This window comes from Odontesthes bonariensis, chromosome 3 (genome assembly GCF_027942865.1).
Source record: "Odontesthes bonariensis isolate fOdoBon6 chromosome 3, fOdoBon6.hap1, whole genome shotgun sequence".
Lineage (NCBI taxonomy): Eukaryota > Metazoa > Chordata > Actinopteri > Atheriniformes > Atherinopsidae > Odontesthes > Odontesthes bonariensis.
In genome coordinates, this window is record NC_134508.1 from 35174660 (window position 1) to 35199628 (window position 24969).

Genomic DNA, 24969 nt, shown 5'->3' on the forward strand with positions numbered 1-24969 from the left:
GACGTTACATTCTGCCCCACCTCTTTGTTTCAGTCATACAGGACCAATTCCAGTCCGTTTCAATTAGACTGAAGATTCCAGTGTTCAGTTACACAATCAGCAGATATTCAGATACGCCTTTATACCTTTATGAGATCTCACCTCTCCAGAAGAGAGAATATTGTTGAGGTACTCGAGGAAAGCCTCATCCTTGATTTCGTTGTCTGTAAAGACGAAGGTGATGCCTTTGCCCTCAGCCCCCGCTGTGTTATACAACAGTTTCAGGTCATCCATGAAATTACTCATGTTGTATGTTCTAAGTAAGGAAAAATAAACACCACATAATTGGAAAGAAGGCCCAGCATTTCACTTTCAGTGCAAATGCAACTACAAACAGCTCATGGCTTCATAGGACACTCATTCTTGTATTTTAAAGGTAGGGTAGGAGATCCTGGATTTTGGGTCCAGCGAAGCTGCATTTTGAAAATACACAGGTAAAAAGTCCCAACCCTTTTCTTCACTTTCCCCCCGAAGGCACGCCTCTAGAGTACATGAACGCGCACGAGCAAGAAGGTGCACGAGCGCTGTTCTGACAGCAAGCATCGATTGTTGCCGTATTTAGTATTTAGTATTTAGTTTATGCTAACTATACGTTTAATAATGCTAGGTGCTAGCCAAGCTGGCTCTAGTTTAGCTTCCTGCCAAGCTTCTAGACGTATAATTCGTTCACGGAGCAGGGTACGCGCACGGGGGGGGGGGGGGGGGGGGGGGGGGGGGGAGCAGATTGCAGGTGATAGACGGCATCAGAATCCAATCATTGTGAACGGTCCGTTCACAATGATTGCATACTGTTTTTCCTAGATTGTACGTTCTAGAGGCCACTAAAAAATTTCATATTTGTGTCAAAACTTTTAATTAATTGGTTGCAATGGGGGTGTGAAGAGTATTTCAAGCAATATGTAAAAAAATGTTCCAGAAAAAGATCCCCTACCCCGCCTTTAATAGGTACGTTTATCGAATTGAACTTTTTATTTGTTTCCTACTTTTAAGGATAAAATTAATTGCAGTTAATTAGAGCTGATCTTAGTACTGTATTCATGTGCTTGACCAATCACCCGAGACCCTGGAAGAACGTCTATAGTAGGAGCTCACAGTTTATAGAACTCCTTCTGTGGCGTCTTTAATTTCTACTTTGGAGCGGGAGCTTTCCCAGCATAACGGAGACATGAAGGTGACGTGATAGGTCCAGATGAGGTAAGTGTACAGTGACTGGTTGAAGGTATGAACACACCACTGGAACCACTACTATCAAAGGGAAGTAAAAAAAACTAAAACAAACAAACCTATTTAAAACATTGCCTATAAGCAATATATAATAAGAAATTATTGTATTATTATTATTTTTTTGAAACAGAGGAATGGACTTAAAGTGACACCTAGGGCCGACTGAGACAGGTTTGCAGGTTATATCACTTGAATGCAAGCAGAAAAAAAGCCCCTGATGGTTCATTGTCCTTTGGGGAGCGCCTCTAACCCTCAGAGAGCCCCAAGAACAGTTTGATCAGTGTGATTAAAGTCCCTACAAACAGAGCTCTCACAACTATGACTCATCTCACTTGGTTAATGTGATCTGGAAGATGCTGTATCCAGCTATGTATGAGGCCAGGCGCGTCAGACTCTGTTTTCCTGATCCTCCCACTCCCACAAGCAGGGCATTTCCATTGTCAGTGCGAATGATTCGTGAGACCTAAAGAGGAGCAAATCTAAAAAGAATCAGTATTATATCTAGCCTAGTCTACAAGAAATGCATCAGCTATACTCGCTTCAGGTGTCACCTTGACAAGATGAGTCATTGCGTCTTTGAAGAAAACCAGATCCAGGGTGGAGCCCCTTACTACCTCATTGTGCTGAGCTTGATACATCACAAGCTTATCTGACAAGAACTGAAAATCTGGCACCTGAAACAAGTTGTTCATACAGATTATGGTGACAGTTTCCTCCATCAACTTACTACCATGAAACTATCAAGCGCTGATGTACGAATTCAGATTTCACACCAGTTCATAGATCTTAGGGGCATCAAAACAGGCATCATCGTCTTCCTCTCCAGTTGGCTCAGGTGCATCTCGGAGGAAGTCCACAAAATACGGCTCAGAATGAAGCTCTTGAACGAGGTTTGGGTCAACGTGCTCTTGGATGACACGACATACAGCCTTCTCAAACCAATCTCTGTCCTCAGAGCAAATAAACCTGCAACAAAGCAAAGTCTTAGAGTAATGCTTTCTTCCAACTTTTTGTTTTTTAACTTAAAAAAGGATTTTACCTGTCTGCTATCACCCTTGTACATTCACACTTGAAAAGAGCCAATAGGGTGGAGATGTCACCACACTCCTCTGCCTTAACGTTTAACATTCCCTGCCAGATCCTGGACAAGTCCCTCAAATTGAAAATGTAGTGGAACTTTGATGGTGTTGGAAGCATTTTGACCTTCAATGTGGTGTCATAAAACAAGTTAACAAACTTATCAATACCATATACCTATAATCAATTCCTATTATAAACTTCTCATCATATTCCAGGTAAGTACCTTTGTCCACTGCCAAACGATCCTCCCAGCAGACACTAGACATTTAACCATTGCTGATATGCTTGGCTGGAATGCCCTGCATTCATGGAAATATCCAGAGCCAATCACACCTGCACAAAAAGAACATGAAGAAACCGTTAACTGTAAAATGAAAACTACAGTAATGGAAGCAGAACAAATGGGATTATTTTAGACCAACCTACCAAAGATCTTATCAATGGAGGTGTTGGCTGGCAGAGTGCAGTTGAAGACTGTAAAGTGTCTCTTCAGTCTTTGTGGGATGTCATTTCTACCCCCACCAGGGTGGATCATGGCAGCCAGAATCTGTGCATCCTCAATCGTGGTGAAATCTCCTGGTTTATCCAGATTGTACATGCCAGTCATTTCCATCATCTGGCGGACTATCTCATTTGTGATCTGGTTGGATAGCCACATAAAGTAACTCATCAGATTAAAGCGACAGATAGACAGACAGATGTTCATTAAAAAAAAAAAAGAAAGCAACACCTGATCTCCCCATTCGTTGACAATAGGCATATTTATGTCATCGATGAAGATGGTCATCCTGCGTCCTCCTGGGGGTCCATAGGTGCTGCCAATCCTTTTCTCAATGTAACTTTCCACTGATCGCTGTGTACGAAGAAAGTTTTTGCAAACATGAACCAATGTAGGACTGTAAAAATTCAAGCACAAAAAGCATTTTAAAATATCTTTTACCTGATACATCAAGGGCTCTGTGGCAGATGAGAAGTTCAGTGATTTGAACAGATCCGTCTCAGGATCGTATTTCTTTGCATAGCCTTTGATCATCACTGTCTTCGCTGTCCCTTGTTCACCAATAAGCAGTACGGCCTGTACATATAAAACATTTAGAGTTTAGACAAAAAGTAACATATTTTTAAGTATAAACATTATCTAAATATTCTTTTAAAAACCACAAGATCACCTTGTGTTGTTTGGCAATAGTCTCCAGCAAGAAAGAGGTTCTTGTGTTATCCACATTTGGAACAAGAATGGAGGTGTAGTCAGGCACATGGTCAGTTGGATAGACATATTCCTCCACAAGATTGTTCCAGTGACACCATTCACCTAAAACAAAAGTCGCCATTCTTTTTAGTCACATATAAACCCATTCTCATCCCATCGTTGTCAAAGCTGGCGATGTGCTGAACGTATGCACAATGGGTCCTTTCATGTCTGTGCTGTGGCGCACCACTCGAGGCAGTATCAGACATCTAAAGCAAATATTTCTAATACATCTTATTTCACAACAATTAACAACGTATAACTGATACTAAAGATTACTCTCAGGTGGGTATATGCAGTGCGAAGGGGTCTTAACAAAATCTCCGAATCTGATGCCTCTGGAATGAGACCAGATTCTGTAAACCCTGTTGAGGGTAGCAGGAGGCTGAAGCCTTTAACAGCTGCTATTGGTTAAGAAGGCAGGGACGCTAGAGCGTCCAACACAAGACTAATACAGAGACGGACAATCAGACACTCGCAACTACAGTGTAAGCCATGCAGATACAGGGAGGGCACACAAACCCCGCAATAATACCCTTTTTGCTGTGAAGTGCTAACTTAACCACCATGCCACCACATTCAAATGCTTGTTCACTTTAAACTATACAAAAAAAAACATCAAATTGATGCTCTTTTACGTGTCAAATAACTGTACCGTTTGTGTTGACCATGTACTCAAATATAGTCTCTCCCGGCTTGGTTTGAGGCACATCAATTTCGCTTTCATGACCTCTCATGAAGACCTCCAGCTTGTCTCTGTCCTCTAATTCTAAAAGAGCTCCCAGACTCCACATCAGGCAAAAGACAAAGAGGCGCTCAAGGTGCTTGCTTCCAGCAAAGCCCTCTGTCTCCTTGGTTGGGAGGAGGCCCTCCAGCAGATTGACGGACTGAAGAAGGAACATAGTCAAACAATTCAGGCTTCGAGGCATCATCTGATTCTGTTTTTATTCTCAGTCTTTTTTTTTTTTTAAATACACACCTGTATTATGTAGTTACACTCCAAAAGCTCCATTTTGGGTTTAAGGTTTTGCCTCATATACATGTAAACATCCTCAAATGTCTTTTCATATAAACCGATGATGCTCTCTGCCTCTCTAGCAGGGCGCTTCTTGGCCCATCCCTGCAATACAAAAGCCAAGTTCTATCTAAGCACTGCTTACAAAGCATTGTTCTTTTTCAGGAAAAAAAAAGTCTTCAACACTTAGATATCACAAAAGTACCTGGAGGATGGGTAGCCAGCTGAGAGCTGAGGAGCTTATAAAAACCATTCCCACACGGGACACAGTAGCAGGGGAGGCATTATCCATGTTGTGCACCTCAAACACCAACTTGCAGGATGGTGACATGACGATGCGGTCACCATTAGCCAGGGTCAGTGTTTTGTTATCATCCAGGACTGAGTTGAGGTTCTCGATCCATATTGCATCAACGGGACCATCCAGCACAATCCAGATGACTTCCCCTGAAGAGTAAACCCGTCGAAGCAATTAAATGTTTGAGTTCTCCGGCAGCCTCTGGCACTTTGTCAGTCACTAATGAGCCGCTGTCCCACTACTGGATCAAAAGTGGGCGAGCCAGTGTGTGCCAAGGACAACAGCATCTCCACTGTCATTCCCAGAACTTAAAAGGGGCCTGTTTTGGGGTCCCGTAGGAACAGGAGCCTGGGATTTGCCCCAGCTGCTACCCTCGGACCAGACAAGGCTAAGTGTAGTTCCGTATGCGGTGGTGTCAATCTGAAAGGTGGGATTACATGTCAGGGACGAGGTGCTTACGACCAAGGCACCATTTTGTTTTGTTGTGTTTTGGTTACAACGCACTGTGCAGTAAACCATACTGGCTGTCTCATGTGACGTCTCATATTTTAGCTCTAAATATGCATGAACTGGCATCTATAGCTTAAGAAAAGTGCTCAGCTTCTGAGCTGACATTTTCATTGTCTTGTTGAAGCTGGGCAGTAATATCGTGCAGATGCAGTATTTAGCATCACATTAAAATTGCAACAACCTTTATATTGTGTTATACTGAATGTAATATGATAAAAATGTCTAAAGTACAATACTATGTATTGCTTAGATATTATTTAATACAATACCATTTTCATTTGGACAGTTTTATATTTTTTCTTAGGATCTCATCTGTATTAATCACAAGCACTTTCTTAGCTTAGATGTTGACAAAATGTTGGAATTACCCTTCTTAGCTTTGAGTGACCTCCGCCACAGTGTGGAAAAGATTCCATCAGTCCAATCATTAGTTGCTGCATCCAGACGACCAAACATCTGCGGAGCAGTGATTGCTTTGGGGTTCATGCGCATCTCTCTGTGTGGGGTTCCACATTCACTCAGTGATCTCATAAGAACGTTGATAACCGAGGTCTTCCCGGCCCCACTTGGGCCTAAAGTCATCAGCCCATGGCGCACTCGAGAAGACTCATAAAGCTGACCCAGACAGCAACAGTGATATACCAGTAAGAAAAGTACTTTCCAAAAGCTAACTTTATAATAATTATGCTAAACAACAATTTTAAGGCACCTGAACAAGCTTGAGGTTCCACGGTGGGTGGTTAACGAGACCGGCAAGCTCAACTTGATTAGCAACAGCAGCTTGAAGTTCAGTATATGTGCTGTTGTCCTGCTGGATACCAGGGAACAGGTCATTGATAAGACTAAGGAAGAGGGGCTCATCCTCATCCACCTGAAACACACAGATGGATTGTTTTATTCACAGCACTGTATCCAGTGTACAGAGTATACTTTCACACCCACAATTCAATACAATTCAATATATCACAGCTGTTGGTAAGAACTAAGTTTGTGTGATACCAGTTTGGACAGATTCATGTCACGAAGCACTCTCATGACAGTGCTGGACTCAGTGTCATCAGGTCGAGCTCTTTTACACGCCCCAAGTGTTCTCAACACAGACAGGATGTTCCTTAGTCCAAAGTCATAGTGGACCTGTCAAATAGCAGAGGTTATATGTCAGTAGTTCAATAACCAAACAAAATAGGACTTATGAAATGCTAACAAGATTCTCACCTGTTTTGTGAGTTGCTCCTCACAAAGTTTGTAAAGAACAAAGAATTTCTGTGCTAAGTTAACATTCTCATTGAATCCACAACTGGCTAGTTTGACTCTCATTATAATCTGTCGGAGACAAAAGTGTAGAGGGATGTGTTAGGACCACAGCAAAAAGAAAAACGTTTCTCTCCACAGAAAGAAGCCTTGACCCACCTGCCTGTCTGGCACCATCATGGACACTGTCCTGAACTGCACTTTTAGATTTTCAGGAAGTTCCTGACGGCCTGCATATCCTGGATTCTAGATACAGAGGCATGACATATCTTTGTATATACTGTATATCTAATGTTTTCCATCTAGTTTCAAGGAGTTTCTTTTAATAGGACTGTGTGTTTCCATGTCTTACCATGGTGATAAACACGCCGAACTCTGGATTCAAGTTCACGCAGTCTCCGTCCGTAAAAATGAAAGTGCTTCTGTGTTTCTTTCGTGATGTCAGAACAATTGAGATCTGCTGAGCAGCAACGGAAAGCACTGGCAGGTCGATTCTGTTGAACTCATCGAAGCAGCCCCAGGACCCTGACTGTGCAAGGCCTGGAAAATAAAAACACAATAGGACATCACATAAATGAAACTGTACACCACTGCTCGATGACTTGTTTCATTGCCTAATGTACCTTTATATATCCTGCCGAGTCCTCTGAAGTCCATTTGGTCCGAGCAGTTGAAGACCACAACGTACTTGCCAAGGCAACGACCCATGTCTTTGGTGGTTTCAGTCTTACCGGTGCCGGCTGGCCCAGCAGGAGCTCCTCCCATACTCATGCCCAGAGCCTGGGCCAGTGTGATATAACACCTTTGTAGAAAAAAAAAACTGTTCTTGAATGCAACATAGGAATTAAAACCTACAAGCAAAGTTGACTTATTACAGCAAGTTGCTTATAAAAATCAATTTTCTCTTTTCTTGCCTGTCAGTCAGAGGGGTGATGACCAGCCGATCAGTACAGCCTAAGAACTCGTTCTGATAGATGAAGTCGACATTAGTTATGGATACAATGACTTTGTCCAGATCCTCCTTGAAGTAAAATCTGCTCTGCTTCAGCCATTCAAAGTCGCTGATACATTTCACACGCTTCTTTACCTGCAAACAAAGCGGAGCTTAACTCAAGTGTTTTACAGAAAGAAAAGAACAGACATTTACTGAAGAAAAAAACCTTACCAGGTCATTAAAAATGTCACTCTGGTGCACATGAATTGTGACAAGTGTTTCATATTTGACTCTGTCGAATTTGCTCAGGTCACAGGTGGTTTGTTTAATGAGCATGCTGAGTAGGTTGTGAAACCTCTTTTTCGTAAGAGGCATGATCTCCTTCTTATCGGCAGCGATTCTTAGGGCCTCTTCAGAATCTCTTGTCCAAAGCATCTGGATTCCTAACAAGCCCACCTTAAAACAGACAAGGCAGAATAAAATGAATCTTGGGAACTCTATGAATATAGAAATCAATTATGATACCATCGTATCTCTCAAAACTACGGAAGCCCAGAGCGGACGTGGTACGTATAAACTTTTTTTTTGATGGTTTTCTCCAGATAACGAGATAATTATCTCGTTATCTGGAGAAAACGATTATTGTTTTCTGGAAATGATCGAAAACCATCAAACAAAAGTTTATACGTACCACGTCCGCTCTGGGCTTCCGTACAAAACTCCAAAGATATTCACACTTGTTATTTAAAAAACTTTTTTCCACAAAGGAGGAAAGTTGTGTCATAGATTTAGTACAAGACTGAAGCTGTGGAGAAAATCTATAACAAAAGCAAATATCACACAGTACAACCTGCTGGAGGTGCAAGCCATGGCGACCTGATAGATACTGGCTTGCATTAGAAATCAACCTGCTAAATGTATTTCCAAGCGGCCACAATGTTGTCTACTCACCTGTGCTTGATATTTGTCAAGGAAAGTGAGAAGGTCAAAGTCTTCATCGTTTATCTCTAGATCTGAAGCTCTGATGATGGAGTGTAAGGAGGCTTGCTGTTGCAGCAACAGCTCTCCAAGCCAGAGCTCCACAGCTCCCTGCGCCATGACACATTTGTCCAGCTGAAAGCAGAAATACACGTTTATCAAACTGCAATTATCAAAGATTTCTAAAAACCGAAGAATTGATACACCCAAGCAATGTTACAGATTAAACTACCAAAGATTAGAAATCTTTTTTTTTTTTTTTCCATTTACACGAACTGTAAAAGGGATTTACAGCCCCAATTTCAATATAGTCGGGACACTCTGTTGAAATTAGGTCAAAGAAAACATAAAATGTTGAAAGTGAGACATTTTACTGTTTAATGAAATATTTTGAACTTGATGGTAGCAAAATGTCTCAAATAAGTTGGGAAGGGATCTGCAATAGGCTGGAAAAGCAAGTGCTACTAAAAGGAAACAGCTGGAGGAACGTGTAGCAGCTGGATATGACTGGGTATTGGAAAAGCCCCTTAAAGTAGCAGGGAGCAGGGGCTCAGCAACCTGCAAAAAAACTATGTCAACAAATGTTGGAGCAATTTCAGAACACTGTTCCTCAAAGTAACACAATATTTCATCGTCTACTGCAGTGTTTTTCAAACCTGGTCCTCGGGGACCACTGCCCCGCATGTTTTAAAGGTTTCCTGCTCCAACACACCTGATTGAAATGATCAGCTCGTTATCAGGCAACTGCAGAGCTTGTACTGGTCTACAGTACAAAATATCATTCAAAGATTGATAGAATCTATCTATGTAGAATCTCTGTCGTCGTTGGGCCCTCAGGCAGCTCTGTATTACAAACTTTTTACAATAATTTTGTCATGGAAATCACTACATGTGCTCAGGAACACTTCCAGAAACCACTGTCTGTGAGAACAGCTTGCCTTGCCATGCACAAATGCAAGTAAGAAGCTCTATCATGCAAAGAAGAAACCTATGTGAATGCCATCCAGAAACGCTGCCATCTTCTCTGGACCATGGTTCATTTAGAGTGAACTGAGGAAAAGTGTAGAATTGTTTTGTCATTAGACAAATCAAAATTTAAAATTCTTTTTAGAAATCACAGACGCTGCGTCCTCCGGACAAAGAAGGAGTGGGACCATCCATGAGATTTGTAAATCACTGCATTCCGTTTTTAATTATACATTAAACAGTGGTCAAACCTTTTAGGAATTGGGGCTGTACAATGGAATATTTTTACATGTTGAGAAAACCAAAATGAATCAGTTAAACTCTTTAAAAGCACACGACATACCGGTAATTTCTCCCCTTCCTGTGAGAGAACGGCCAAAATCTTGTTATATTTCGTTGGATGAAACTCTGCTTCGTTGACATTGTCAAACACTCCAAGGAGATGAGACTGAAACACAATTGTATCAAAATTGACTTTTGTCAAGTGATAAAATGTCAACTTGAAAGTTATCCAAGTAAAACTTAAAGAGGTCATAGTGATTATTTGAATTTTCATTTTAAGACATCATGCAAACATTCAGATGTATGGCTGTAATTTATATTAATTACTTAACTGAATATATAAATAAATGAATTTAAAAATGATATATATCTATATATAGGTATATGTATATCCATATATTCATAGTGACAACAATGTTCAAACTCATTCTAACCTGAATTGTATGAGAGTCGCTGGCTTGTCCAAGGATTTCCAAAAGAGATGGATCGGATACAAAGAAGAATCTTGGAAAAAGGAGCCTCTTCTTCTCAAGGTAACTGTTAAATTAGAAATACGTAACATCAACACCCACTGCACTGGTATAACAACAATCTATTTAATTCTGCACATCTTATTTTTTGAGTCAATCTAAAGTATTTGGACTAATGTTGTTCGTAAAGAATTACCCCGCAAGAGATTTCTGACAGAGCTCTAGCTGTTTCTGAAGCTCGGGTAGGTGATGCCCTAACATTGGGTCACCCACACAGCAGTCCACCACTTTTGGCACCTTCTGAGCACGCTGCATGACCTTAATCCAGGACTTGTCGATATCTTGAAAGCGTTTTGCCTCCTGTAATAGAAAAAAAAAGGGCGGTTTGAATTTTACTTAAGGAAGCATTCTAAGGTGTAGTTTTCCTCAGGATAGAAAGCATGAACTGCACCTGTGGGAGGTCTTTGGCGATGTCACCCCCAACAAACACAGCTTCCAAGTAGATCCACAAGTTTTGCACAATAACCCACTGTTCAATGACTTCCGATGATGTTGAAAGATTGGAGAGCCAATCCTGGATCTCTGTTTTGTAGTATGCACTGTACCTGTACAAAGCAGATAAGGACACAAGCTACTTAAAACTTTAAAGGTGTTGTAAAATGCTGTTGGTAAATGTCAAATCTGTTAAGAACAAGATAAGTTTATTTCTACTTCTTCCTCTTTAACTAAGTGCGTACATTCACTTTAGTTTAACAGACTTTCATTATATTGTTCCGGAGTTCAAGGCTCCTTAGGAACTGATTTAATCAGTGGAATGTAAATCTGAAGCTGTTGTTAACTTGTATTACCTGTTGCTTAGCAGTGAGCCCAGTACCATCAAGCTATCCTCCAGGATGGTAAGAATCTCTGCTGTCTCTGCCCCCTTCAGCATTAGTTCTCCTCTATCCTTGAATGTCATCAAACTAAGGGTCTGACCAGACCACAAGTCTTTTACCTGTGACAATTTGGCCTCAATATCCTTCTCTTTTACAGCAGATATGGAGATGTCCTATGAATGAAGAAAGCCAGGCTAAGGAGGTTAGACACATACAAAAAGAAGAAATATTGTTGCTAGAACTGTGGAATTAAATGTATTCAAACTTCCAGCGAACCTCAATATCATCCTTGTACTTCAGCAAAGGGGCTTCCATGATGTTCTTCAGCATAAAGGTTTTGGACTCCACCTCAAATTGGTGTCCAGTTAAGTCTCCAATCCGGTCCCAGTGTCTCCGCATCATGGATTTGTTTGCCATCAATTCCAGCAGCGGGCACGACTCATTGAAATCATCAATGGTCCTCTTTAGGTCAAGGAAGGCTTGCCAGTCCTTTAGTGCTTTGGGCAGCTTCCGGCACCTACAAATAGAGATGATAAACAATATATCTATCACAGGAATACAAAAGAAATCAAAAATACAATGCTGGCACAAAGCAGGTTGTAATGGCTCAGAAATACTCCACCTATTCTGAAATTCCACAAGTTCTGCATTGATCTTTTCAATGTCCACGTCTGTCCACAGGATTTTATAGTACCCACTGATCTTACTCATCACTGTATCATACAGGCCGTAGAGTTTCCGAAGCAGCTCAAGCTCTTTTCTAAAAAAAAAAAAGGAAAAATCCTTAAAAGAGATTACAATCTTTGTTAGTTAATATTAATGGAATTTTCATTGATGGCTCTGATAGAAAGCTTTGTCAGGATAGTAACAAACTTCTTCTGGTGTAGAAAGTTATTCTCCGTAACAGGTAAGCCGAGAAGTTGCTCCCCAGAAGTATATGTGGTGAAATTTCTCCACAGTTCATCAAATCTAGCCTGAGTAAAAAGAACATTTTTTGGCAATAAAATTAGATTCAGCAAACGAGAAGAAAACTGCCATGTTTATAAAACCAAAACCAAAATTCAAATTAAATGTAATTTCACATTTTTGTACTGCTGTTTCATGTAGTTTGTAGTCTTTTGATTTGAATTTCTTTTCAATTTGTCTTTATAAGTCTCTATCAAAATAGATAATCTTCCACTCAAAATAAAGCTAAAGGCTTTTCTTCTTCTTCCTCACATGTTTTAAGCGTAAAACATTAACTGGAATATAGAACGGTGAGAGTGAGCAGTAATGGTACCTGAAAGGCTTGCAGCTGCCTGCTGGCTACTTGTGGAGGAATTCCTTCAACCATTGGGCCTTCCTGAAATGCAGGATCATATGAGCTGATAAGAACGTCTACATTTTTCCAAACACCCATAGAAACAAGGTCATTCACAGATTACTTACAGAGTCGTATTCTTCCTTAAAAGAGTAAACATCCTTCTCGAAAACAGCAACACATTCCACAAGGTTTCGTTTGAACTTGGGCTGCATGCAAACCAGCTCATCTTGCACTGATCTCTGAGAAAATCCGAGTTCAAAATTCATTATCGAAGCTTTGTTACAGAGGAACACATCATGAAAAAAATCATTTAAAGAAAAAAGCCTGAATGTCTTGATAGTACTAACAGCTTTAGACTGAAGTTGTGTGAAGAGATGCCTCAGATTGTACACTCCTTCTGCTTCTCTTTTGGTCACTTCTGCTTCATTTTTGGTCAATATTTCAAAGGCTTCCTGTAAACAACATTATTTCATGTTTCTTATCAGTCTGCAATGTTTGCAACTGTAAAGGTCAAAGAGGGAGCTCTGCTTAAGGTACTGTATATGTCTAAAAAAATGAATGACCGTCCTAGTCATACCTCAATAGAAATTAATGTCATATCAGTCTGAATTTCAGCATCTCGAAGCTTTGACAGGGTGCCCATGGCATGACGCACATCTTCCAGATTAGAAACAGAATGCGATACTTGTACAAGGTATTTGTTGATGTGTAAACTGATGTTAATCATTTTCTTCTTGTAATCCTCCTTCAAGTATCTGCAGATCAGTTTCTTCCAGGCTTTGGTCTCAGCCATCAATGCCTTCTTTAATAAACCTAAAAAAAGGAAAGAGAAAGAATTTCCCATGTAAAGCTTGAATCACTCCTTTAAAACACCAAATTAAAAAAAAAAACTAGCAAAGGCTAACATGTGACGGTACAACCAATATCATGGGTTTTCCAATCAGCATTTACCCTGAAAAAGATTGTACACCCTCCTTCAGTTTTAAGGTTTAACAGATCATAATGGATAAATCCTCTGATCCTTACCAGGCCGTAGATACAGTGCCTTGTGAAAGTATTCGGCCCCCTTGAACATTTCAACCTTTTGCCACATTTCAGGCTTCAAACATAAAGATATAACATTTTATTTTTTTGTGAAGAATCAACAACAAGTGGGACACAATCGTGAAGTGGAATGAAATTTATTGGATGTGTCAAACTTTTTTAATAAATAAATAACTGAAAAGTGGGGCGTGCAATATTATTCGGCCCCTTTACTTTCAGTGCAGCAAACTCAGGCCACAGTTACACATAGCCGGGTATTTAGAGAAACGAATATTTCCCCCCCTCCGTTTTCAATAATAACATCGTGCACACAACATCGTTTTCAAAAAACTTGTCATTTACATCAACCCGCATAAAAGCGCGAATAAAGCCATGCAAGCCAATCAAAATCCTCAGAATCGAGGACTTTCCTCATGTGAAGGAGGAGGTAACGCGAGCAAATATCACAACAAAACTGAAGGCAATAAGAGGGAAATATAGACAGTCAGTGGATACTGGACGCAGGAGAGCCACGGAAAAGTGATGCTCCTCTATTTTGAACTGTGCGAGCAGGTTTGGGGTGGCAAATGCAATAAGGCCAGAATCGTTTGCACAAACGTAAAAATTAGTAGAACTTTAACATCATCCATGATAATCCTGATCAGTAGCCAAACAAACTGTAAACATAAGGCGCTCGCATGACGTTAAGCATTTTCTGGCGCATAATGTGACGTTTAAGAACCTAGAACGCCGTTTCTCCCAGTTGACACGGCAACACATAACCGGCGTTATCAGACATCTCCACTTTGGCCGGAGGTTTTAGAAATAATCGTTTTCTGTGATAAAAACGGGGTTTTGGTGTAAATGAGAGGCCAAACCGCAGGAAAATATCTGCGTCTTCCTATTGTGTAAACGGGGCCTCTCTCCAGAAGTTCAGTGAGGATCTCTGAATGATCCAATGTTGTCCCAAATGACTGATGATGATAAACAGAATCCACCTGTGTGTAATCAAGTCTCCGTAGAAATGCAGCTGCTCTGTGATAGTCTCAGGGTTCTGTTCAAAGCGCAGAGAGCATCATGAACAACAAGGAACACACCAGGCAGGTCCGAGATACTGTTGTGGAGAAGTTTAAAGCCGGATTTGGATACAAAAAGTAGGGATGGCCGGTGAAGCCTCATGAAGCTTCCACAGAGTTCATCTGATTGTGCCAGGAAATGAACCAAAGTTTCGGGGCTTTGAAACCACACAGAACAGTGGAATCTGGTGGTGCACCGCAAGTATCATCTGCTTCAACCAGCCTCATTGTCCTTGTTATACTTTAATATGTACAAAATAAAAAGCGTAAAAGAAAGAAAATTGTGATTTTATATGACAAGTGCTTGTGTTACATTGAAAGTGGCTAGTAGTTCTACTAGAACTACTAGCCACCGTACCTTGAAACCTTTATCTTCCACAATAGAAAATGGTTGCACATCCATAACAATCATATCCACCCACACAGAATCAAGCTTTTGCTTCCTTGACACTACAAAAATAAAATTCTGCATATCAAGAAAATAAACGCAGGGCAAACTTGTAAAATGCTGGATTCAAACTCATAACCTTTGGATGCAAAAGCCACTAAGCTAATCACTGAGCTATCAGTTAAGTGACTGCGTCAACCCACCATCTACATGATGTCTAGTTAAAGACATCATCCATAGCTAAGAATAATAGTACACTTTAGTTGTTTTAAATAATTCAGAAACACTTTGCGTAATTAACACACCTTTCTGTCAGAACACAGACAGAGAGGCGTTTGGTACACGGGACACAGCTGTGTAATAATGGCCGCAAGCGCTTTGTTTGTGATATGTGCTAAATAAACAAGTCCAAAATGAATGTATTGTCCTACATAACTTAGATTCTTAAATGTGCTGCCCCCTTATTTTAAGAAGAGAACTATATTAGCATGCATACCCATAATAATAATAAAGCTTATATTTACACTTGAAAAACAAAAACTAGCAAACATCTTACATCACACAATAGTATATTGTACAATAGTAGGGGTGGGCGGTATGGCCTAAAATGTATACCCCGGTAAAATTTGAGCCACTGACGGTATACGGTATATACCGCGGTATGGTACTTTTGTATATAAATTACAACAGAACAGTTTCTCAGTGGTTACCATAGCACCAAATAAACACTTTCAATCAGGATTTTTGCAGCAATATTAAATTAAATTTATTGTGCAAAACAGAAAACACAGGAAATATAAAAAATATATACGTTATATTTATATTTAAAAAACAAGAAAAGGTACATTTCCTCGAATAAACTCTGTGAGAGAAAAGCCGCTGCCTCTTGGATAACGGAACTTTCATAGGCGCCTTCCACTTATTCAACATGCTCAAATATGCGTCATGTTTCAGACACCCCATTTGTGCATGTTAAACTGCTTGTTAATACGATGAGTGTTTTATTACTTTCCATGTCTTCCAAAAGAGAAAATAATCAGGATTTTGAGGATGTTACCGTTACACACCAGCTGAGACGCAGGGTAGCAAAACATTATGGGCGTGAAAACGAAACTTAGAAAATCGGCTCGGCGCATGCGCAAAACCACAAAGTAGCAAATCTCGACAAGTAGGAGAAATCGACAGAACACCGGCTTTGACTCGTTTCATATTCCGGAGCATGGTTACCCCGCAGGTGGTAAAACAAATTACTCGTGTTACCTTGTCTTGCAATTACTGTCGCACGGCATATCCAAGCGGATGTTCAAAACTTTGCATTACTGCCATCTACAGGACTCATGAGCTATTGCGGTATAAGGTATGGCAAAAAAATCTCTACCGTTGGTGAAAAATACCGCATAAGGTATGATACCGTGCATACCGCCTACCCCTATACAATAGTATCACCTTATTAGGAGAAACCAAGGTGAAGTGATCCCAAGCCACAAAACGTTTCTTGCCAGAAGCCATGGAAAAGAGCAATGAATTGAATTCAATTCTGACAGGGCAACAGAACTGGTTGGGAAACCAGTTTGGGATTCATTCTCCTTTTATAGAGAATAGCGCGCCCAAGTGTTCAAACGATGAGAGACCTCTGAACCGTGGTTCCACCAAACAATGCATTCGGCGCTTCGGACGTCATCAATCACGTGATTAGCGCCATTTCATACACGCCCCGGAACATTGTGCCGAACCACTTTGCTTCACGAAGATGAAACGAGCGCCGAAGCGTCCGTGTCAAACGAGCCATCCCTAACAAAAAGATTTCCCAAGCTTCCCAAGGAGCACTGTGCAAGCAATCATACTGAAATGAAAGGAGTATCAGACCACTGCAAATCTACCAAGACCCGGCCGTCCCTCCAAACTTTCATCTGGAACAAGGAGAAGACTGATCAGAGATGCAGCCAAGAGGCCCATGATCACTCTGGATGAACTGCAGAGATCTACAGCTGAGGTGGGAGAGTCTGTCCATAGGACAACAATCACACGTACACTGCACAAATCTGGCCTTTATGGAAGAGTGGTAAGAAGAAAGCCATTTCACAAAGATATCCATAAAAAGTGTTGTTTAAAGTTTGCCACAAGCCACCTGGGAGACACACCAAACATGTGGAAGAAGGTGCTCTGGTCAGATGAAACCAAAATCCAACTGTTTGGCCACAATGCAAAACGATATGTTTGGCGTAAAAGCAACACAGCTCATCACCCTGAACACACCATCCCCACTGTCAAACATGGTGGTGGCAGCATCATGGTTTGGGCCGGCTTTTTGTCAGCAGGGACAGGGAGGATGGTCAAAATTGATGGGAAGATGGATGGGGCCAAATACAGGACCATTCTGGAAGAAAACCTGTTGGAGTTTGCAAGAGACCTGAGACTGGGACGGAGATTTATCTTCCAACAAGACAATGATCCAAAACATAAAGCCAAATCTACAATGGAATGGTTCACAAATAAACGTATCTAGGTGTTGGAATGGCCAAGTCAAAGTCCAGACCTGAATCCAATCGAGAATCTGTGGAAAGAGCTGAAGACTGCTGTTCACAAACGCTCTCCATCCAACCTCACTGAGTTCGAGCTGTTTTGCAAGGAAGAATGGGCAAGAATTTCAGTCTCTCAATGTGCAAAACTGATAGAGACATACCCCAAGCAACTTGCAGCTGTAATTGCAGCTAAAGGCGGTGCAGTTTTTTATTTGTTAAAAACGTTTGACACATTGAAATTAGTTTCATTCCACTTCACGATTGTGTCCCACTTGTTGTTTTCTTCACAAAAAAAATACATTTTCTATCTTTGTGTGAAGCCTGAAATGTGGCAAAAGGTTGAAAAGTTCAAGGGACCGAATACTTTCGCAAGGCAGCATAGAAGTAAAAAAGAAAAAAAAAAACAACAGCTTACCTGTTGAAAGTTCAGTAGACCCAAAAACAATCTCAGGCTTGATAGCATCAATGTCTTGCTCAACTGAGTCGTAGTACTGGATTTCAGATTTAATCTGAATCAGGGATGGATTGCTACCCATAAATTCCTGTAAAAAAAAAAAATGAAGACAATTAAACCGTTATCATTATAGGGGAAAAAACAGCCAACATGTCTTCTAGGGAAAACAAACCTGGACTTTGAGGTTCCTGTCCACATTCCAAATCACCCTGAAAGGATCGAAATGCTTCAAAATGTCACTTGCTTGTTCCTTCTGGGAGCTGATTGCAGTTTTCAGATCGACCACAACTTTTTTAATGTCCCTGTGTTCAAAAACACTCTGGAACAAATTGTTGCCTTTTGTGATGAAAATAGGACAAAAAAAAGGGAAAATAAATTAATTTAAACACAGTTTTAACCAAACGTTGATCTTGACAATTTCATGAACAAAACCAATCCTGTTCAAATGATTGTTTTACTTATCAGACACCTGATTGTCAGATGAAAACAGTAAGCTATTTTGACAATGTCTGTTGTGGGATTTCATTTTTAAAGCAGTATTTGTGCAGCCATTGTATTGTTAAAAGTTACATTTTACGCAGGATAACAGCTTTTTGGGGGATTTAGGTTGCTTGTTGACTGCTGATAAGCTGCATCTTTATACGGTCATTTTCTGGTGGAAACTATAGCAATTGACCTTGTTATCCCATGGAAAGTAGTTTTGTTATCCTCAGATAAAAGTAGAATAAACTCATGATCTCGTGATAATGTCGTCACAATAACTAATTGCAGCCAAGGCCCCTCGCTCCTGTTTACACACACAAGTCAGTGCACTTGAAACATCTTCACAGACTTCTGCATGCTCGTATCTAACAACTTAAAAAATGTATGATATTAAAACTAATATAATACATGAAAGTTTAAATGAAATAATCCTAATTATAACTGATCAAATGACAATTTATGGGAGATCCCCATTTGCGGACTTGTTTTATCAGGTGTCTGCTGTCATGTATGTGCATGCTGACAGTTAGTAACCTTTGTTCTGTGTGTCATCTTGACTGTACTCCTTCTGCCAAGCAACACCCTTGCTAACCTCCAACACACAGTCAACAAGTTGATTTATGGCCTGTTGGATCTCATCTACATTGGGAATCATTACCTGAGGACAAATATCAGACATAGTAGCAACATTGTAGTGCTTGACAAGACAGGCAAAGAATTAAAGATAATGTATTTCCCCTGACCATAAACCATTGTAGCGAATGAAAATCATCCAACCATGAGTAGAAAGAAAAAAATAACTCACCATATTGGGTTTGTCCAGTTGGGCTTCAGACTGAATCAGTGGGACCACCTTCGGCTTAATCTTTGCCCTCTGGTAAGTGCTAAAATACACATTTATTGATTTTACTCTTTCAGAGGTTATTTCCTTTCTTTGTGATACTGTTCTTCTTATTTAAACCCAGAAATACTCACTTGGTGCCACAAATTCTCCTTTTAAGGATCTCCAGGGATAACTTGGTGCTTTTGACAAGTGCATCGAATACCTTTGTACTGAAGAGTTCATAAAGCTTCTTAAACTCCTGAAATGAGGATTTTTTATTTGAGGCATTAATGCCTGTGTTGGCACACAACAGTTTATAGAAAAGACATGTTTTGCAGTTGGTATCCAATCATACCTTTTCGAACTTGATCTGTTTATCTTTCAATGGACCCTCTAAAAGCCTCTTGCTCTCTCTTGAGAAGGTCACACTCCTCCCTGAAATTTATATATATATGTATAAAAAAAGCTGAGATGCTAATTATACGAAAAGAAAAGTCATTTACATTTGTGCTACACACCTTGAACAGGTTCCTCCACAATCTTGGTGCCTTTTGGTTCATAAATAGCACTTAACACATTACCCAACTCCATAACAGCTCCTTTAACATAACTGCATTTGTAATCCAGTGTCTTTGCCCACTCCTTACAACGGTTCTGAAAAACAAAAGAGGAATAGTTGCACTACGAGCGTTTCAATGAAACAGAATTCAGAGTTCATTGGAAAACTCAAAAGTTTACTCAAACCACGACATCGAGCCTTTGCTCTTTGACAAAGTAATGATTGTTTCAAACTCACGTAATGGATGAAAAACACTTTAACTTCCCTTAATGGATATGGAGAATAAAAATAAGATGGTCATGCCTTATTGTGGTCAACCAGCTGCTGCAGCAAAGATGCACGGCCTTCTGGGAGCTCTATCAGAACAGTCTCAGACATGTCTTTGAGGACATCATCAATTTGTATCTTACAAATATCCTGCACCTGAAAAAGAAAGTGGCATCTAGAAGCGTGGCTTTTGTCCAAGAGAGCTGTCACACCAACCCAAACATATCTGAACAATGTGACATTTAACCTGATGTTGATACTTTTCAGTATCAGTAGAATTTTTATTCATCAACAAACCTTTTTTACAAGATTTTGGAGCTCAGACAGAGCAGTTTCAACATTTTGAAAGAACTTGTCCAGGAGGAGGGAAGACCAGGTCAGCAGCACCGAACCGTGTCGAAGTGCAGATTCCACCTGGACATTTTAAGGATGTAGAATTACAATCAAAAGCTCTTCAGGACACGTCTGCTCGAGACATTTCTCAAATCGGCAAAACCCCTTCCCACTGCCTACAGCAGGGTTCACATTCATCAAGTAACAATTTCCCACTAAAGAAGACGGACCACCTGCCGTACACACGGTATGAAAAGCTTACGTTTTTTATTTTTGAAGCCATCAAACTGTTGAAGTCTGCGGGTATGCTCTCACAAGTGGATTCAAAATCTTCCAGAATGGTCTATAAAAAGGCATACAGGTCAAATTCTCTTAAGTTAAACAATCCCGTAAAAAAAATGTAAATCCCGGTTTACCTTTAGTCTGAGGTGATGGGCATTTATTTTGCTTTCCATCTTGATAAGAAGCGAAGCCTGCGTTGGAACCTTATGCCCCATTTTCAACAAACACTTAGCCTCCCGAATGACTTCGGTTATTTTAGGGTCAAAGTTGACGACTAATTTTCCAGTATTTGGGTGGCGAACCAGCAGGGTAATGTTCAAGACTGTTATACGGAACAGAGAAAGCTCGTTTTAACAGTGTGCAATAATGGAATCGACAGGGGCTGTTTTCTGCCATTAGTGTCAAATTATGACATCAGAACAAGAGAACCAACCGTGATCTAGTTTGGAAACTTTCTCCATCCACGTTTCGTGTTGAAGAAGCTCAAAGTCGACCAACATAGCTGCAGTCCCATTGTACATTCTGACCACATCTTGTCCCACGGGACTACATAGGATGTCCGAGTTTTCCTGCAAAGGAAGGGAGATTTGATCGTCGTTAAAATGTCACTGTGAAGTATAACTGTAAAGTTGTTTTGCTGATAGAAACTGTGTCTCACTTTCATGTACAATATTGGCTCCTCTATCTTCTTATAGAGGTGTCTGACCCAACCAATCCTGCCAGCCACTGGTGGCATATTTCTGGATAATGGAATGTCATCCTTCTGATTGTCAAAGACCTGCAATTGAAGTTTACAAAACATACTGAAATCATTAACAGTTTTCTTCCATTTTCAATTCAAAATGTTTCACTCATCTGAAGATTTCTTTCAGCTTAATACGTTTAATAAGGTTTATTGTTTGGTATCTAAGCCCAAGCAAACTGAATACCTTTTTCACAAACTCCACCTCTGAAGCAAAGTGCTGAAGAATAACACCCAAAATGTTGGAAATGTGAGTTGCAAGACAGGGAAGGTTCAGCTTCTGAAAACTATCAAAACAAATTTCATAGATTGCTTATATTTTTTCCTTTTAATGCCACAGTTAGAATAGAGTCTTCATGTCATACTTCCAAATTCTGCAAATTGTACTGACCGCTGTAGCAGGCAAAGAGCTTGCTGAGATGAGATGATGTTTGAGAAGTACGAACACATAAATGCCTGGAGCTGACTCTGTGGAAAAGGACAAGATTGTGGGGATACTCTGAGAATACAACGTCAATATTATTTTCTTTTTTCAGCTTCAAGCTGTGTCGATACAAGCAGTAGATCCTCATTCCTCAGAGATTCTACAATCTTACTAGTCCTTCTTTCTGTTCCTAAACGTGTAATTCTTTTAAGTGTGGCCATGTGTGAATGCAACGGCTGTTTGGAGTAAATGAGTGTTGCTGTGATGTTGCACGTATGAACCTGTTCCCAACTTTCACTAAAGATCTTCATCTGGTTGAGGCTTCCTGAAAAAATGAGCTTGAACCAACATTTGGGTACAAGCTGTAGATTACACTTACCTCAATGTGGCTCATTTGAGCCATGAACTTCACAAAATCAGTTTCAAATTCAGTCGTCCTCGGGGACAACATGTCATACTTCTTCCTTTTCAGATTCATGGACACAGTGTGGAATTGTCTGGCTGATTTCTCAATGCCTTCAATGTTTGACTTTTCAAGAGATTCAAATGTCTTGAACACTGTGATTATTTTCTTGATCTACAAAAGACAATATTCGTCGTCACATTGCAAGGCCTTATGATAGAAGTGGGATGGAGATTTAAGAGAATGAACAAAGACAACACCTTTTCAAGTTGCTTGCAGAAGCTCTCAAACTTGCAAAAAATCTGCATCTCTGAAACCTCAAGGAATGTTTTCCCAGTTTCTTCCATTACTTGTACCTTTTTTTTCTGGAAACAGGTCTGATACTCCTGATATAAGCATGTACAGACCTGCCAAAGATAAAAGAAACATGATGACAGCTACAGTCTACTGATGTCAAAATGTGTAATCTTAAGCCTTGGTAATAATAACCCAAATGTTTAGTAATATCAGCTTCAGTCACCTGCATTTTTCTGATGAGTTTTTCAGCATCTTGATCCCATATAAGACAACTGCCATCGTCAGTAATGTAGGATCTGCATGCTGTGACCATCTGATTTGTGATCTGGAAAAGTGGTCAGTTGTGTGGCTACAGTTTTACAAAGGGAGCTGGATCCTTGCACTGCGTCTTCTCATGAAAGTTACGTTTTCCGGTGACAACTTAAATATTTCAGAAACTGAACACACTTCACTTACTTTGACAAGCAGCGCAGACATCTTTTCGCTTGTATTGTAATATAGTGAAACACGGTAAATCATGTGAATGGCACTGATGACCTTCGGCACATTTTCTGTCATGGAAACCTGAAATCACATTTCAGGATTTAGGAGGGTCAATGAAGATGAATTATCATCTATTTCTACACTTAAGTTTGCCAAACTTCCAAACTTTTTACTAATTCTTTGTTAAAAAAAATGTATATAAGTTGTCTAAATAATGGCTGCCTGGATAGTACAAAACAATGTAATAAGGACATATTAATTCAGTGTTACCAAACACAAACTATTCATTAGAATCAAACTGTTAAATGTACATACGGGGTCACTGTTGTACAGAGGATGTAAGACTTTCTCAAGTGTTGACAAGAATTTGAAATTGTCTTTTGCCTCATTGACACGATATGTTATCCTCGTGTCGAGATCCCGCCACACCTGCACGGGTACAAGACTGCGTTAATAGGAATCCATTGATTGATTTAATAAATCTAGTCATTCACAAATGATCTTAGCATAGGATTTTATCAGAATACATGAAATAATTCAGGACTAGGCTCAGATGTGACACCAACACTTTCCAGTGAAATGAAACAGTGCCTACTCAGCATCATCTTAATGCAGAACGGCTACATACTGTACTGTGTTAACAAATAATCATTTCCAAAAACTATTTTTTTCATACATCTGTGAAGATCACCTACATGCAGTGAACACTGAATCCATGATCATTGCAAGCTATCCAACGTCGATATCTTCTACATTGCAATTTTCAGGCATTTGTCATGATTTATGTATCACAGACTGTTTTTAATTTCTCTTTACATGCAGCAAACCTTAACTACATACACTAAAACTGATACAAAGTGAAAATGTTCAATAGCTTTGGTATTACTCTGTGTACATTGAACACTTGTGTCAGTACCTTCATTATTTTGGAATGGTTGAGATGGAGCACCATCACCACCGCCTTACACTCTGGGCTTTTGATGTGATCGATGATAGAGTTGTACTGTAAAGACATTCGTTTCCAGTGTTCTAACTCACTCAGTGGTCCGGCAGAATCATCCTCTTTCCTCAACAAATCACTCTCCATCAGGACCTGATGACAATGGATACATCACCAACATCACCATTAAGCTTTGCTGTCTGAGCAATCCTATCATATTCCCAATCTTCCATAACTATCTAATCCATCTTGGCCTGATGTCACCATCTCTAACCAATGAGCTTTGTGCCTATCACAGTCATCGCAAATTCATTTTTAGCATTTAACAGCACAAATTAAGGTTGTTGGATCAAATATAAACTCTGAAATCTACCAACCTGCTCGATTTGTTTGCACCATTGCATCAGAATTTCTTCCAGCCGTTGCACCATGTCAAAGTTGGCAGCCGCAGCTTTCATATCATCCAGACAGGCCAGTTTAGACAAGTCAATATCTGTGACTGTTTTCAGATGAACGACGCTCTCATTGCTCCTCTGGATATCTGAAGTATAAATAAGACAAAGTACAAAATCATCAGTACTGGTTACAAACCATCTTTTGGTTACAGTATTGCTTGTTATTGTGTACTTCAACATAAGATGGTTTTAAATCAGTTGAGTAAGATTTGCCCGAGAGATGGAGCTTAAAGTTACAATCTTTCTAAAGAGCCACCCTCCAATAACTTATTCACATTCAGTTGGCAATAAATGTGAAACATTCTTACCATCTAAAGAGTTCAAAAAATGTTTAAAGGAATAGAAGAAGTTCTTTTTAAGTTTTGCTCCATGTCTAGACTTGTCTACAGCTCCCCAGTTCTGTCCTGTAGTAAGGGCTGGAAGCAGTGCATCGTAGGAATCCCTTATTCCTTTCAGGAGGCCATCCCTGGCATCAATCATTGAGAAAAAGATTTCCTGCAAGGCATCAAGAAAAGACAACCCATCACTTAATGAAATCCGA

The 24969-nt window shown here is 40.1% G+C and overlaps 1 pseudogene; it reads right to left on the bottom strand.

Moving 5' to 3' along the window:
- LOC142376978 (dynein axonemal heavy chain 8-like) overlaps nt 1–24969 on the bottom strand; it is a 58911-nt pseudogene that overhangs the window by 11094 nt on the left and 22848 nt on the right.